The 15,435-nt window shown below is 39.6% G+C and overlaps 1 pseudogene; it reads right to left on the bottom strand.

The window, feature by feature from the left end:
- Positions 1-12,548: 12,548 nt before the first annotated feature.
- LOC132027574 (centromere protein U-like) lies at positions 12,549-15,043 on the bottom strand (annotated as a pseudogene).
- Positions 15,044-15,435: the final 392 nt, after the last annotated feature.

Here is a 15,435-nt window from a genome sequence, read left to right as displayed (position 1 = left end):
GTCAGAGTAGACTCAGCATAATCCCGAAGGGCCTTAGGATGTTCAGAATGATAAATGAGCACTGATTTTAACTTAAAGTTACCAGCTGTGTTAGCCCCTAAGAAGAGAGTCAGCCTTTTCTTTCAAACTTTGAAGCCAGGCACTGACGTCTCTCCTGTAGGTATGAAAGTTTTAGATGGCATCTTCTTCCAAGAGAAGTCTGTTTCATCTACATTGAGAATCTGTTGTTCAGTGTAGTCCCTTTCATGAATGATCTTCTAGATAACTTGCTGCAGCTTCTACATGAGCACTTACTGTTTTACCTTGAACTTTTTTTTGTTGTGGAGATGGCTTCTTTCTTTAAACCTCAAGAACCAACCTTGGCTGGCTTCAAACTTTTCTCCTGTAGCTTCCTCACCTCTCCTAGTTTTCAAAGAATTGTAAAGAGTTATATCCTTGCTCTGGATTAGGCTTTGGTTTAAGGGACTGTTGTGGCTGGTTTGATTTTCTATCCAGACCACTAAAACTTTAGTGGACATTGGGATAGGGGACATTTTCTTGTACAGGAGACAAAAATCAGAAACCATAGAGGAAAGATGGATAAATTCAAGCTTTATTAAAATGAAAAACTTCTGTGAAAAAAAAAACAAACACATAAACAATGAAAGAAGAAAAAAATAGTCTGAGGTAGAAATGTATACCCTATATAAAAAGGAATCTTATAACTTAATAAGAAAATGAAAGTCAGGGGCACCTGGGTGGCTCTGCCTTCGGCTCAGGTCATGATTTCAGGGTCCTGGGATCGAGCCCCACCTCCGCCTCTGTGCTCAGCAGGGAGCCTGCTCAGTAGGGAGCCTGCTTCCCCCTCCTCTCTGCCTGCCTCTGCCTACTTGTGATCTCTCTGTCAGATAAATAAATAAAATCTTAAAAAAAAAAAAGGAAATGAAAGTCAATCCAATTGTAAAACACATGAACAGTTTACATAGGAGGCAATATAAGTTGTTGATAAACATATGAAAAGATGCTCCAGTTTATAAGTAATCAGGAAGTCACAAACAACAACAACAGTTGCCAAAGATGTCAGGAAGCAAGAACACTTATGCATGTGGGTGGAGCATATGTTGGAACCACCACTGTGGAGAGAAATTTGGCAATATATAATAACGCTGAAGATGTACAGACCATCTTTCTCACCTGTCCACAGAAGGCAGGTAGTTGGTAAATACCAACTGACCAACTAACTTAGTCTGAGAAATTTTTTTAAAAAATAGATATTTACATTGAGACAAGTGGAAAAATTGTTTTTTTTTAAAAAATAATTTAAGTACCTGCTATGCCTGCAACAAGAAGAGAAAGACAACTCATTAAAATTAGGTATTTCAAAATAAATGGGCATGAGAAGAACTTCTTTGGAAGTGAAGGCACTGCTATGTAGTCATTTGCATTTAACAACTAAAGATGACAAAATTTAGAGGTACAAGGAGAGGAGCCAAGTAGCTTATGAGCTCACTATGGAAAGGCAAACTAAATCAGCTCCAAAACTGCCTTACTCAGCAATAAAATTTATTCAAAGGTGCAATGTTGAAGTCAGATTCTGCCGTGAAGACCAATCATAGGGTTCTTGAGCTTTTAGCCACAAGATGAAACTTTCAAATGCTTAAATGTATTTGTAGCTATTGGAGTTCCTGAATCAAAAAACAAAAAACAAACAAACAAAAAAACAAAACAAAACAAAAAAACACAACTTCTGCTTCTGTTGTAGGTTTTTTAAAATAATTGATTCCTAAGCATCTTGTTTTTCTTGAACCGACTCTGGTACAAAAAGTTTGTTTATTGCTGCCTTAAGTGTAACTGTGTTTAATTAACAAAGGCTTAAAGAGGAGATTCACCTAAATGAGCGATGTTGGAGACAATGGGAAATAGTTTTAAAAGCAGTGGACTTTTACCCACTGGAAAGCATCTACCCAGTATTATCCTGCAGACTGCCACTGATTTGCCTCTTTATAAGACCAGTCATTATAGGGGCACTGAGTGGCTTACGACCTGCCTTTGGCTCAGGTCAAGATCTCAGGGTCCTGGGATCAAGCCCTGCGTTGTGCTCTCTGCTCGGCGGGGAGCCTGTTTCCCCTTCTCTCTCTGTCTACTTGTGATCTCTCTCTCTGTCAAATAAATAAATAAAATCCTTAAAAAAAAAAAAAAAAAAAAAAAGACCAATCATTATGGGCACACAGGAAAAAAAAGCCTGCCCCAGGGATTTTGAGAAATGACCAAAGGGAGATTATTTGTTCTGCCACTCCTGAACCTGTGCATATGTATACCTTGGGACGAATGCATCTTTGGTCTGTGTGACTAGCTGGAGATTTTTTGGTAGGTTTCACATTCAGGGAATGAACACACAGTCCCAGGGTAAGGGCAGACACCTTTTCTACCCCAAACATTGAGGAGCGCCCCCACCCCTCCACCCCACCCCCCACCCCTGCCAAAGGCCTTATTTGATCTGGTAAGCAGTTTTGAAGGGTTAAATAAGGAAATAATGAGTGAGGTAGGTTTATGAATGGGTGTGCCCAGGGTTTATTTTTTACTTTGTTTACCTATACTGCTCCTTTGGCCAGCAGTTTCTGGGTGGGGGGGTGGTGGGATATAGCATGGTGTGGTTCTCAGCCTGTGACTGATGAAAATTATTACCCTATTCTGGCCTAAATTAAATGGGGTTGAGGTTTTGGAGTGCCAGCAAGGTGACAGCTGCCCTTTCAGACCTGGGTTTTCAGAGAGGACAAGGGGAGATAATTAGGAAAAGGGAACCTTATTATTATAATCATGTCAGACTTGGGGACAGGGAGGGAGATATTCATGGGCTTTTGAAAAGAAAGCACGTGTCAAGTCAGGGTTTTCAGGCTGATAGCAAACAGAGGCACGTTTTCATAATATTAAAAGAGCCCTAGTGCCATATAAGGCACCTTTGATGATCCCTTCATCAGGGGTAGCTGCTTTGGACACTGGATGTGCACAGGTGCACCTTAACACAAAAGGGCACCTGGTGGGCATTCTAAGGGAGGAGAGTAATGTGCCCTTTTAAGCCCTCATCATCTGGTAATACTTTACAAATCCTTCCTGGTCTTACCAGCTCCTGCTGCCTCAAAGTGCCTTTCCATCCAAAATGCCACAAATCTTCTGAGCCCTCTGAACACACTCTAGGTGGATATTGACTGTTCCTTCTTACCAGTAGCTCTAGGATTTGCCTCCAGGTTGTGATATCAGAGCATATTAGAGCTGCAGTCTGTGGTCCAAGGAAGAATTTTGCAAATGAGAAAGTAAGGCCCAGAAAGGTGAAGCAACTTGCTAGTCACTGGAAGTGCAGGCTTCCAAACTAGCTGCAGACTCAGTTTTGTGCTGGGTCTGTCCTCTAGTGTCTAGGGATAGAGGGTGTCCTGGATCTGGAGAAATCTTTCAGGAAAAGGGCAGGTTCCTGTCCTTCCAGTCTGGTGCTCATATCCTCCACTGTCCCCACCCCCTTGCAATGCCCCAAGCCACTTCCAATTTGTTAGAGTGTACCAACAACTTTAAACCCCACATGGCAAGAGATCTAGAAAACCCTGAGGCCACGAAGAAGTCCTAGGCAGGAACAAAACCAAGTGCCCAGCACTTCAGGTAGTGAAGTTCCATCTCTGTGCAGTTTAATTACAAAATACTCTGTGAGACTAGAGCATAGGGAGACGTTATTCCTCCTTTTAAAGAGCCAGTTACCCCCCTCTTGCTTGGTGCCCCCAGGCATGTCAGGTTATGAACACTTGCAGGCAAAAGGACCTCTAAGTGTATGACAGGAGAATGCTCTTGGACTTCACAAACATTTTCACTGGTGAAGCTAGGAATTCTTAGAAAGGCCGCCTAGCACAGGGTCTGAATGGAGTTTCTTCCTGAAAGTGCTGGTTCTCATGTTTTGTTTTTAGTGTTTGTTTATAAAATTTGCAAATTTTATGTGTTTTCAACTTTTTTTTTTTTAAGATTTTATTTATTTATTTGACAGGCAGAGATCACAAGTAGGCAGAGAGAGAGAGAGAGAGAGGAGGAAGCAGGCTCCCCACTGAGCAGAGAGCCCAACGTGGGGCTTGATCCCAGGACCCTGGGATCATGACCTGAGCCGAAGGCAGAGGCTTTAAACCACTGAGCCACCCAGGCGCCCCTGTTTTCAACTTTTAAAAAATGCATTATAATGACCTTTCGAGGCCTTCAGTGCTCTGTGTGTGTGTGTGTGTGTGTGTGTGTGTGTGTGTGCATTCCTTTAAAAGGCATGTCTCTGAAAGACAGGGTTTTGCTAATTAAAGCCAGAGAACACACTGGAGGGAGTGGCTGCAGGGCTCCATGCGTGGGGTGAGGAATTGGTTTTATATTCCGGGATTCTCCGTCTCCCTCTCCCTCTACTGTCCAGATGAGGAAGGAAAAAAAGTGGGAGATTATTTATGTATTCGCTTCGTGAAGAGGTATATATGGCATGTGAGAATGAAATCATCTATAAATACCTTCAGTCATCATAAGTTAAAAAGCTAATACCCCTATATCCAACAACTGAGACATTTTGGTTAGAAGAAAGATATAATTTTTAGAGGTAATTGAATTAGAAACATTTTTTACAGGTTATACCTGCCCATGCCATTTTAATTCCCACTACTTCCTAGTGTTGGCCCTTGGGTTCTCTTGGTCAGGCCCCTTTGCTATCCACTTCTGCAATGTGCTTGTTCCTTCCCCTCTCTGACTTGCTTCAGGCCTCTCCCTTCTGCCTGGAATGAGCACCCCATCCTCTTTCTCCCTTTGCCTCTAGCCCAGCCAAGCCTTGCCTTGGTTCCAACCTGTTTCCCAGCTCATTTTCCCCTGTTGGATGCTCTCTTAGCTAACTCTGTCCTTGCATATAATCTGAGCCCCTCGTTACAGTAAACAGCTACTGGCTGCTGTTCTATTTGCCTGCTGTCTCTTTCCCTCTTCTCCTGATGATGTCACCTCCTCCTCCTTTGGGAGAACCGTACATCCCCATTCTGTGTAGTTTCCATTATGTACGTTCCAAGAATCCTCCTTTCTAACACTTATTACACTTTTTCAGGGGTCTCTCAAGAGAGTGAAAGCTACTCAAGAGGGAGAGATTGCCTGCAGGGCTTACCACTGTGCCGTCCATGCCTCTCTTGCTTCCTAGCTCATAGTAGGAGCCCAAGGAATGCTTAGAGAAGGCAATGAATAACCGGAAGTCAGAGCATCTTGACTAGCAGAAGCAGCAAGATGCCGTATTCAGATAATTCAGGGAAAATGGCACTTTTGCGCAGACAAGTCAGTACTGTTCTCATCTGCACATGTCAAAATTTTTCTATTCTATGCTTCATTTTGACTGTAATGATTAGGTCAGAATGAGACCTTCAGAGCTGAACCTCTTTGTAGACCAGACTATGTAGGAGGAAGCCACAGTAGGTATGCTGGGCAGAGATTCTCTAGGAAACATAGAGAAATGCAAGGACGTTAGGGTTGCAGACAAGGGGAGAGAGGTCAGGGTGAGGAGGTATAGGTAAGCAGACGGTCCTGTTGTGCTCTGCAAGGGGAGTCTTGAGATATTTGGAAATGCCTAATCTGAACCTTCAAGCCACAGTGAGACCACTCTCTGGCCTCTCTCTCAGTTGGATAACTTTTTGCTTACATTTTTTTGCATAATTATGCATTTCTAGTTAAGGGGCTGGAATGCCAAGGGCTTCTCTTCTCCCCTTTGTTTCCCTGGGGGTTTATTTGGAAGAGCTATGAATAGCTCCAAATAGGCTTCTCTCTCCCAACCGTCCTCTACTTGATTTCCACACCAGAGTGGCCAATTCAATCTTTATCTGAAAACATCTCCACTCTTTGGGATGAAGTCTCAATTCAGCATAAACCCAAGAAAAGCCAAGCCAAAAAAGGAATAGTCAGAAAAATCACAGATCATATGCCCCTTTAGGGATTACTGACCCTGAGCCAAAATACAAATCATCTCAGTGTCCCCCAGAACTCCTGTGGGTCCCCATTTCGTCCCTTCCACTTCCACCCACCTCCTTCAGGTCCTCAGAACCTTCATGATGATTCTAATTTTTCTCTTAAGGGATGGAAAAAAATAATGTATTGCTTCTCAAGGGTACTTGGAATTTAGCAAGGGAAAAATCCATAAGCCAAAGGAATGAGTCTCAAGGTGTAGGAGTTAGGTATCAGAGGGGATTTTTCTGGGGTAAGAAACTGTTTTAAAGTTTCTAAAGTCTTGCCATTTAGGTGCCTGCCAGTCAACCTATTCTTTTTTTTTCCTGTCAACCTATTCTTAAGGCAGTGCTTCCTTATAGGATATTGTTATATGTGATTTTTGTTATTTCTTAAGCATCCTTCCCAACCCTAGCACACTATATCCAGCAGTTTAGGACAGTGAAATCCTATTTTTCCAGGAAATAAAATATGCCCTGAAAGTTTCAGGCTTTTTCTTTAAATTTTACTACATAGGAGTTGTATAGATAAGAGACTATTTCTTTTTCATGTTCAAGTTTCCAGTGCCTAGCACAGCGCCTGGCACATAGGTGCTTAGTAAATTGAATGTAAGTGACTCTAATCACACTGGTATAACTAGCCCTTGTTCAGTTTAGAATAGATGCTGTATTTGCTGGAGATCTGTAAAAGCAAAACAGAATGGTGTTGATTCTTTATTAGTTTGTTTTCTCTTGAAAGCAAGCAACAGAATGCCTGCCTAAAAGTTGCTTACACAGAGGGGTTTATTTTTCTCTTCACCCAGCAAGAAGTCCAGAAGTGGGATCTGTTCTGAAGCTGATGAGGACATCAAGGAGCCAGACCTCTCCATTTTTCCACTACTTATTCCTCATCTGGTCAGATGTATCTTCTCTTATGGTCACAATATGGCTGCCACAGCTCCAAGTGCTACCTTCTCAGCAGCTGCATTTGATCAGTGTGATCCATCCTAATCTCTCTCTTATTGGGGAGGAAATCTTCCCCAGAAAACTCAGTATACTTCCTCTTATACCTGATTGCCCCAAAGTAGATCACATAGTCCCTCTACGCTAATCACAGTGTAGGGGAATGAAATCCCCTTCAGGTGCTGCTGCAATCTCAGTCTTTCTGACCCGGGTGAGTGGTTGCTTTTTCCTGACTGCCTTGGCCCCAGTACCTGAGCCCTGTGGACAGAGGGGGAATGCTTCTCTGGTAAATGACTAAGAGCGTCAGCCCAGACTCAGTCATAGCAATATTCCTCTCATGTTTTTTTCTGCAGATGTAAAACCAAGTTGGCTACTTTTTAAGGTAGATAGCCTGTTACTATAGAAGGAGGAGACTTAAAGAAACCCAAGGCTGTACTATTATTTTTGTCAACGCCTTCTTAGAATATATAGGAAGAGTTGAATGATCCTGCCACAAAGTGATTTTATTGTAAAGGAAATTGTCTTAAAATGTTTTCATAAGGTTAAATATCCTACTCAAATTTACTTTTCCTCTTTTTTTTTTTTTAAAGATTTTATTTATTTATTTGACAGACATCACAAGTGGGCAGAGAGGCAGGCAGAGAGAGAGGGGAAAGCAGGCTCCCCACTGAGCAGAGAGCCCGACTCAGAGCTCGGGCCCAGGACCCTGAGACAAAGGCAGAAGCTTTAACCCACTGAGCCACCCAGGCACACCTTTACTTTTCCTCTTAAAAGAGAAACATCGCAAACTTTACCATGAACTATACTTAATCCATTTGCATGGGAGTACCTGACATTCTGACGGATAACAGATCTTTAATATTTGAGCTTATTGTTTTTGCAGTGTAATTTTTTAAAAATCCTGTTCTAAATTCGATAGGTGGGTGTGAATGGGAAAAACATTCACTATTTTGGTTTGCTTGGGCTGGGAGGGAAGCATAGGAATCCCAAGTTTCAAAGTCTGGTTCAGAATGTAACTCGAGACCTGTGAGGCCACTGAGAAAACCACATTCTCTCTTATTTCTGTGTGTTGCTAAAAGTTCTGGAAGGAAAGGAACATGGTTCTGTGCATGCATGTAACAAAAGAATCTGATCTAGACACTGAGGACCAGGAAGGCTTCCTCCAGAAGTGATACCTGAGGTGATAGCTAAAGGAAGGTAGTTGAACAGGTAATGGGTGTGGGAAGGAGGAAAGAGGACATTGCTGGCAGAATGAACAGCACGTGTGGAGGTCCTGTGGTGGGAGAGGGCAGAGTGCTTCTCCAGGAACTATATAAGGCCTGGGTGGCTGCAGTGCTGGATTGAGGAAAGAGAAGTAGGAGATGAGGCTACAGAGGAGAGCAGGGATCAGACCATGCAGAGCAATTTCTGGTGTCTCTTCTTTTAAGGACATTAATCCTATCAGATCAGGACTCCACCCATATGATTTCATTTAAATTTAATTACCTTCTTCCTCATACACCCTATCTCCAAATATAGTCACACTTGGGGTTAGGGCTTCAACATATGAATTTGGGTGATGGGACACAATTCAGTCTATAACAGTCAGTAAGGGAATCCATATGAAAATATTTGGTCAGTGGGTTCTCAGGGTGGTTCTAGGCCTAAAATCCAATTCTGAATCATTTCCTGTGTGCTGAGCATGAATTTTGCTCTGGGATGTCAAAGTGAGTAAGGCTCTGTTTTTAATCACCGCACTTGAGGTCATCTTGAGTAAGGCTAGAGTTGAATGTGAGGACAGGTAATGAAATGGCTGGGGTGACCCAAGTATCCAATGTGGAGCTGGAGAAATGTCCCAGTGGGAAAGGAATTCTCAGATATAACTGCCAGTCAGTGCAGAATGGGGGCCAGAGTTGGTTCATTTCATAATTGAAGAAAGAGGCAACTTAAGAAGGTTCGAAGACCCGAGGGCAGCTGAATGAGGATGGTTTGATTTCTTTGCTTCTATGACTGTTTTTTATATTTTCTGGAATGTACAGTTTATAGAAGTTATTTCGTCTTGGCTGTGATATGCATTTGCTGTTCCTTCTCTTTTGTGCATAAGATATATCTATGGAAAGGAGTTCCTGGTATAAAAAAGTGATGTGAATATTGTGGAGTAATTATTCTGAGCCAGAGGAAGAGGCTAATTAACCTTCTAAGAGTGACCTCTCTCAGTTACGGGACTAATAGCTATTAGTCATAAAACATCTCTGGAGAGAGCCAGTGATTGATGTCCCCAGAGGTAAAAAGCCATGCAGAATCAGAGAGCTGACCCTGGATGTAACCTTGAGACCATGGAGGGCAGCCTCCTCCTCTGGCAGCTAGGGACTATTCAAGAGGGATTTATGTTTGAGTCAGAGTCACACCAGTCACAGGCAGAGCAGTGACTAGGTTCCAGTCCCTGCTTTTTATTCCAGACTCTTTCTACCTGTATCAGGTAACTGCACAGGGGCTCAGAAATCCCCCAATACAGAGACTTCCTTCTTTCAACAGTCTTTTAAAACCTGGGGATTTGGAGATTTTCATTCCCTCTTTCAAATAACATAATGATAAAACTCAAAGGTTTAACAAACCTTGTGAAAGTACAAATGGAAAAAGGATCTTAGTAAGTCAAGATTGCTATAAATAAACTTAGGCTTCAAATGAAACCAGGCACAATCATCACCCAGTTAAATCAGCCTTTAGGACAGTGCTTCACTCTACATATATAGTAGGGTGTGTGTGTGTGTGTGTGTGTGTGTGTGTGTGTGTGTGTAGATATACTCTATATACTCTTAAAAATACGGAATTAGTTCAAGATTCTAAGATAAATAGACACATGGAATGGAATGGTGATCTCAGAGAGAGAAATCGCAGACCCTATGTCAGATACCTGACCTATGAAAAGGGTGCTAATCCAAATCAATAGAAAAGACAAGATTGTTTAGTGGTGATGCTAGGAAATCTGGGTCACTACATTAAAAAAATAAAATAAATAAAATAAAAATAAATAAAACAGGATCAATGCTTTATACTAAAGGAAGACTTCAGCCACATCAAAGATCTAAATATGAAAGCCAAACCATACAGCTAGTAAAGTAAACCACAGAAGAATATTTTTGTGGCTAAGAATGAAGGGGGCTGTAAAAAGACCCCAAACCTTCAACTACAGTAGTGAGAGATGGATGGCAGATTGAGGGAAGGATTATCATCATCAACAAAATTTAACTGACAATGGGTTTATATGGAGCATTTGCAAAGATTCCTGCAAATCAGTAAGAAAAAGTCAAAAAAATTCAATAGAAAAATGAACAAGGTATAAAAAGTCCAAATGGCTAGCATATATGTAAAGACATGATAAAATGAATAGTAGTCAGGGAAATGCATGTTAAAGCAGCCATGATATACTACTTTATTCCCATCAAATCATAAGTTAGAAATGTGATAATGTGAATGAAGTGTGGGGGGAAGTATATGGTGACACAAACTTTTGTGTCCTGGTGGGAATATAGCTCAGTTCAGACATTCTGGAGAACAGTGTGCCGGTGCTTAGTCAGTTAATGTGTATGCATCTTATTTTTTGCAGTAACAACACTGTTGAGAAATTCTCACACAGGTCCTTAAGAGTATAGATACATGTGTATCATTGCAGTTGTTGGGGTGGCGGGGAGTTGAGAAGCAAGTTAGGAGTCCATAACAAGCGAAATCGATAAGCAAAGAGAATTATGGAATTACTTTATGTAGTTAGAAGCAACAAACTAGATACACAGACAAATGCTAAAATACTTAATGATGAATGCAAAAATAAGGAAAAGAGCAAAGGTTTTCTTAGCAATATAATTTAACTAAAGTGAAAATATACACCTATATAGAATATCAGACAATTTACAAGAAAACAGTTTCAAATATAGATATCAAACCCATTCAGCGTGTAGCTTAATGTGGGAATGGGGATGGGGTAGTTATTAAAGACTACCTAAAATGCATTTTAAAATGTAACAAGAGTGGAACAGTGCATGATTAATGGGGATAATATGCCATGAAATGGGGCTGATGATTCAACCAGCCCTCAGTATCTAAGGTCCAATACAAATATGTAACATAAAAATATATAATAAAAATAACCAGTGAAAGATTTCAGATGTTCACTTTAAGGACTGCAGAAAAGGTAAATATTTGGGGAAAGATTTATTTAATGCCTCCTCTCCTTGATTGTTTGTTTCTTATTAGTAATAATTTGAAAAAATTCTAATATGGAAGACAGCAATTTCTAGCTCTCTTCTAGTATGGTTTATTCCTTCTTTTATAATAAAAGTGCCTGTTATTATGGAATTATTATTATAGAACATGAGGTTATCTGAAATAAAGATGACATTCAAAGACCCCCTTGCAGTTAGGGAGCCATGAGTTTAAGTTCTGGTCTGTGAGATATGAGGAGTATGGTATCTCTCTCTCATCAGCTCTACACAAGGACTTTTATTAAATCTCTGCATCCCATTCACAAACATCTAGCATTATCCATCTGTCTGGCTTTTTCAAGTCCTAAGATGTGTAGATCCGGACACAGACCAGTTCCTTAACTTTAATCAACAGTAAGCCTTTTTTAGCATCATAAATAGCACATATACACTTCACAACATCAAAAATACCATTCATATGGCAAGACCAAAATTCACAGACTGATTTGAATGCATCCCTAGTGTGGGTTACCTCTACAGAGGTAGGGCAGGAGGAGAAAAGAGCCACAACAGGCTTGTCCTAGGTGGCCAGTGCCTGGGACTTGGTCTAAAGGCACCAAAGTTGTAATTCCAGTTTAGATAATCATTCCCACTGGACCCTAAGCAGGTCAGTTCACTTCAGTCAGCAAATGAAGAGACTAATAACACCCTCTCCTTGGGGTAATGAGAAGTAAAGTCTGTGAAGCACTTTGAAAGGAATGCTGCTGTTGCAGTGTGCAGAGAGGGAAGCACTCAGAAACAGAGGCCTTGGGCTTAGCAGGGACAGAAAAGGTCAGCATATCCCAGCCCAGGCACTGATCTAATTAATCAATGGGCAACCCTCCCACTGGCCAAAAGCAGATGACTCTCTCTATATATAATGTCTAGAAAGTACAGATGAATAAGAAAGAGAGAGATTAAAAGGCTGCTTTGAGTGTATATGTCTGTGTGCACATGTGTGTATGCACACACTTGAATGTATGAACACTGTTATAGACTTGTAATATAGTCAGAATCTACCTCTTTAGGGAAATCTTCTGGGGTACCTGGGTGGTTCAGTTAGTTAAGCGTCTGCCTTTGGCTCAGGTGATAATTCCAGGGTCCTGGGATTGAGTCCTGTATCAGGCTCCTGCTCAGTGGGGAGTCTGCTTCTCCTTCTGTCCCTATCCCCTGGTTGTGGTTGATAGATAGATATCTATAGATTGATAGATATAGATTGATAGATATAGTTGATAGATATCTATAACTATATAGTTGATAGATATCTATAGATAGATAGATAAATCCAAAAGTTTCTTAAATTTCTTCCTTTTTAAAAGATTTTATTTAATTATTTAAGATATATATGTGTGAAGCTTATGTGATTTTATTATTTTTTTTCACTTCTCAAAGAATTTTTATTTACAAAAGTATAGTATCAGAAGGGATCAGGCAAGCGCAGGGGACTAGTCTTTACAGAGTCACATTTCAGTAGATTGGTCACCTTTCTGGTCAAGGAGCTTCTCTAATTGATGGTAGATATTTTTTAGGTGGTTTTCAGCTCCCAAAAGGGTTCTCGCTTTGACTAACAGAGCTGGAAGGTTGGATGAATCATAAGTTTCTTTTACGTGAGGTTCTTTTTCTCAAATATCTGAGTAATCTTGATGAAGCTGTCTTAGGTTAGATAAGAAACATGCTGCATTCCTCAGGGAAGATTTTCTCTCCTTAAGTTTGTCATATTTGACTTGTAGTTGTTTCAGCTGTGGTTCTAACCAAAGCAGTTCATCCTGGAGTTCAAGCAAATGCTGCCTTTTCTTTTTCCAATATCTGAAATAATCTTCGTGTTCTTCCTTTTCAGAGTTTTTGACATCTGGACTTCTTTAAGCGTTTTGATGAGTTCTTCTTTCATATTAGAATGAAATTTTTTGATGGCTTCCTTAAAAATTTTAGATTCTACTTTTTGTTCATATTCCAGGATGGTCTTCTCAAAGGCAGACAAAACAACGTCTAACTCTGAGATATCACTGGATTTCTTTCCTTTCAAACACCAAATAGGTTCAGAGTCGGAATGATGTGAGTCTCTGGCTTCACTTTTTGATTTATATATATTTAGATTTATATATACATATATACATATGTATATATAATATATATATATGCATATATATATATGCAATATATACATATATATGTGTATATATATATATCTCTCTCAAATAATTAAATAAAATCTTTTAAAAAAGAAGAAATTTAAGAAACCTTTTGGATTTTTGCCTACCCTTGAAACACTCAGGACAGCAGGGAGCATGGTGTTAGGCCATAATAACAATAAGCTCTAATAAAAGCATAGCTATTTCAACTTTATACATAACCCCTGCCAGAGACAACAGTCTCTTCAAGCTTATGTGATAGTCCAGTGCTTTCTGGACATTGTACATTCCTTTTTTTCTTACTATACAGTTCCATTATTATACAATTATATAATATACAATTATATATTGTGTATATATACACAATGTATAATATACAATTATACATTGTACATTCCTATTTTTCTTACTATACAGTTCCATCTTATTATTTTGTTTTCTGTGGGCCAGAAACATTTAATGGACTACTGGAGACTTCTTTTTTTCACTTTCACTTCTTCTTCTTTTTTTTAATCATAACTTAAATTCTAGGTTTCCTACAATTCTAATGTCTGTGCTTTTCAGGACAAACTGCCAGGGTTTTCTTCTCCAGGTGAAAAGCATATCTTTCTTTTACCTTTGCACATGAAGAGATTTGCCAAAGCTATTCTCTAGACAGAAAAATTTGAAGTCATGTGCAATCTGTTTCAAGGGACATATTCTATATCTTGTTAGCAGAATGACCTTTTTTCCTGAAAAAAAAAAAAAACTGAATCCAAAGACATTCTGGCTTCATTCAAAGCATTTGCAAAAGGGAGACATTTATTATAGTTCTGTAGTTCTGCAGTATTGAGCAAAGTGCTTTAGTGTTCATATGCTTGTGGGTATAGTCCTATGAGCTCTTAGAGGAAACTAAGTATAAAAATACCAGTAACATGAAAGTGCGTTGTAACATTAGCAGTCCCCAAAATAAGGTTAAATTTGCAAAGTATACAAATGAGGATGGGGATCACTGGTTGTACCAGGAGTTACTGAATCTTAGTGGAAGATAGCTAACTTGTGATAAAATGAATGTTCTAAATATGGATTTTTCCTATATTTTAAAAATGCCTTTCTTACTGACAGAACAAGCAAAACCATTTCACTCATATCGCAAACATTTTTTTGGAAAAGTACTTTATGCCAGATCGGAAACTTCAGCGTGGAAACAAAAACTCTGTGAAAGGATCAAGTAGAAATTATAGAATTATAAACTACACTATCAGAAGAGAAGAATTCCTTCAATGTTTTTAACTACAAGACTACACAGATGAAGAAAGAATCAGTGAATTTAAAGACAGGGCAATAGAATGATCCAAACTAACCACAAAGAGGAAAAAAAATGAAAAAATAACCCCACCACCGAATAGAATGTTCTACATATGTGAAACCCTACCAAAAGGTGTCACAGAAAGATAAGAAAGAGAAATACGAGGCAGAAGAAACACTTGTAGATATAATGGCTAAAAATTGTCCAAAGTTGATGGAAGACATTGACCCACAAATCAAAGAGTCTCTCAGAACCCTTCAATAATTCCCTATTACCTCTAGAATAAATCCCAAGTTAATAGAGTAAAAAAGTACATATGATCTGGCTTCTGCCTCCTTTTTCAAACTTCTTTTTCTGCAGATTTTTTTTTTTTTTTGACTGTGTTACTTCAGGTAATCTTTTAATTCTTCTTCCATACTTTCTCCTTGCTGGGACCTCTGGATATTCAGATTTTAGTTCACATGTCAACTTCTCAGAGAGATCTTGTCTATTGCCTCCAAAGTTGTCCAATCCCATCCCCTATTCTCACCTTCCAATTACTGTCTAATTATTTTAGGGTTGTGCTAAAGCAAATACAATTATTTGAACTTGTTTTAATTTTTTCTGACTTCATTATTTTATTTCTTACACTAGAATGTAAGCATTCTGAAAGCAGGAAGTATGTATTTCTCATCCAAGAGCATAATCTCATTCTTTTGAGAGGTATCTGGTACATAATGGGAGTTAAACATATATATACACATTGTACATAAAATGTGTGTGGGGGGTGGGTGTGGGTGCATGTATGTGTAAAAGAAACACTGATGCCTTCAGGAATGATTGGGCTCTGCCAAGACTCTGAGTAGCTCAGCTCACATTTACTGATGCAGTTCACTCTTCCATCTCATCTTCACTTCCTCCTTCTGCTT

The sequence above is a fragment of the Mustela nigripes genome, chromosome 12, assembly GCF_022355385.1.
Source record: "Mustela nigripes isolate SB6536 chromosome 12, MUSNIG.SB6536, whole genome shotgun sequence".
Taxonomy (NCBI): Eukaryota; Metazoa; Chordata; class Mammalia; order Carnivora; family Mustelidae; genus Mustela; species Mustela nigripes.
The sequence above is the reverse complement of the archived record's forward strand: the minus strand, read 5'-3'. Positions and strand labels throughout refer to the sequence as shown.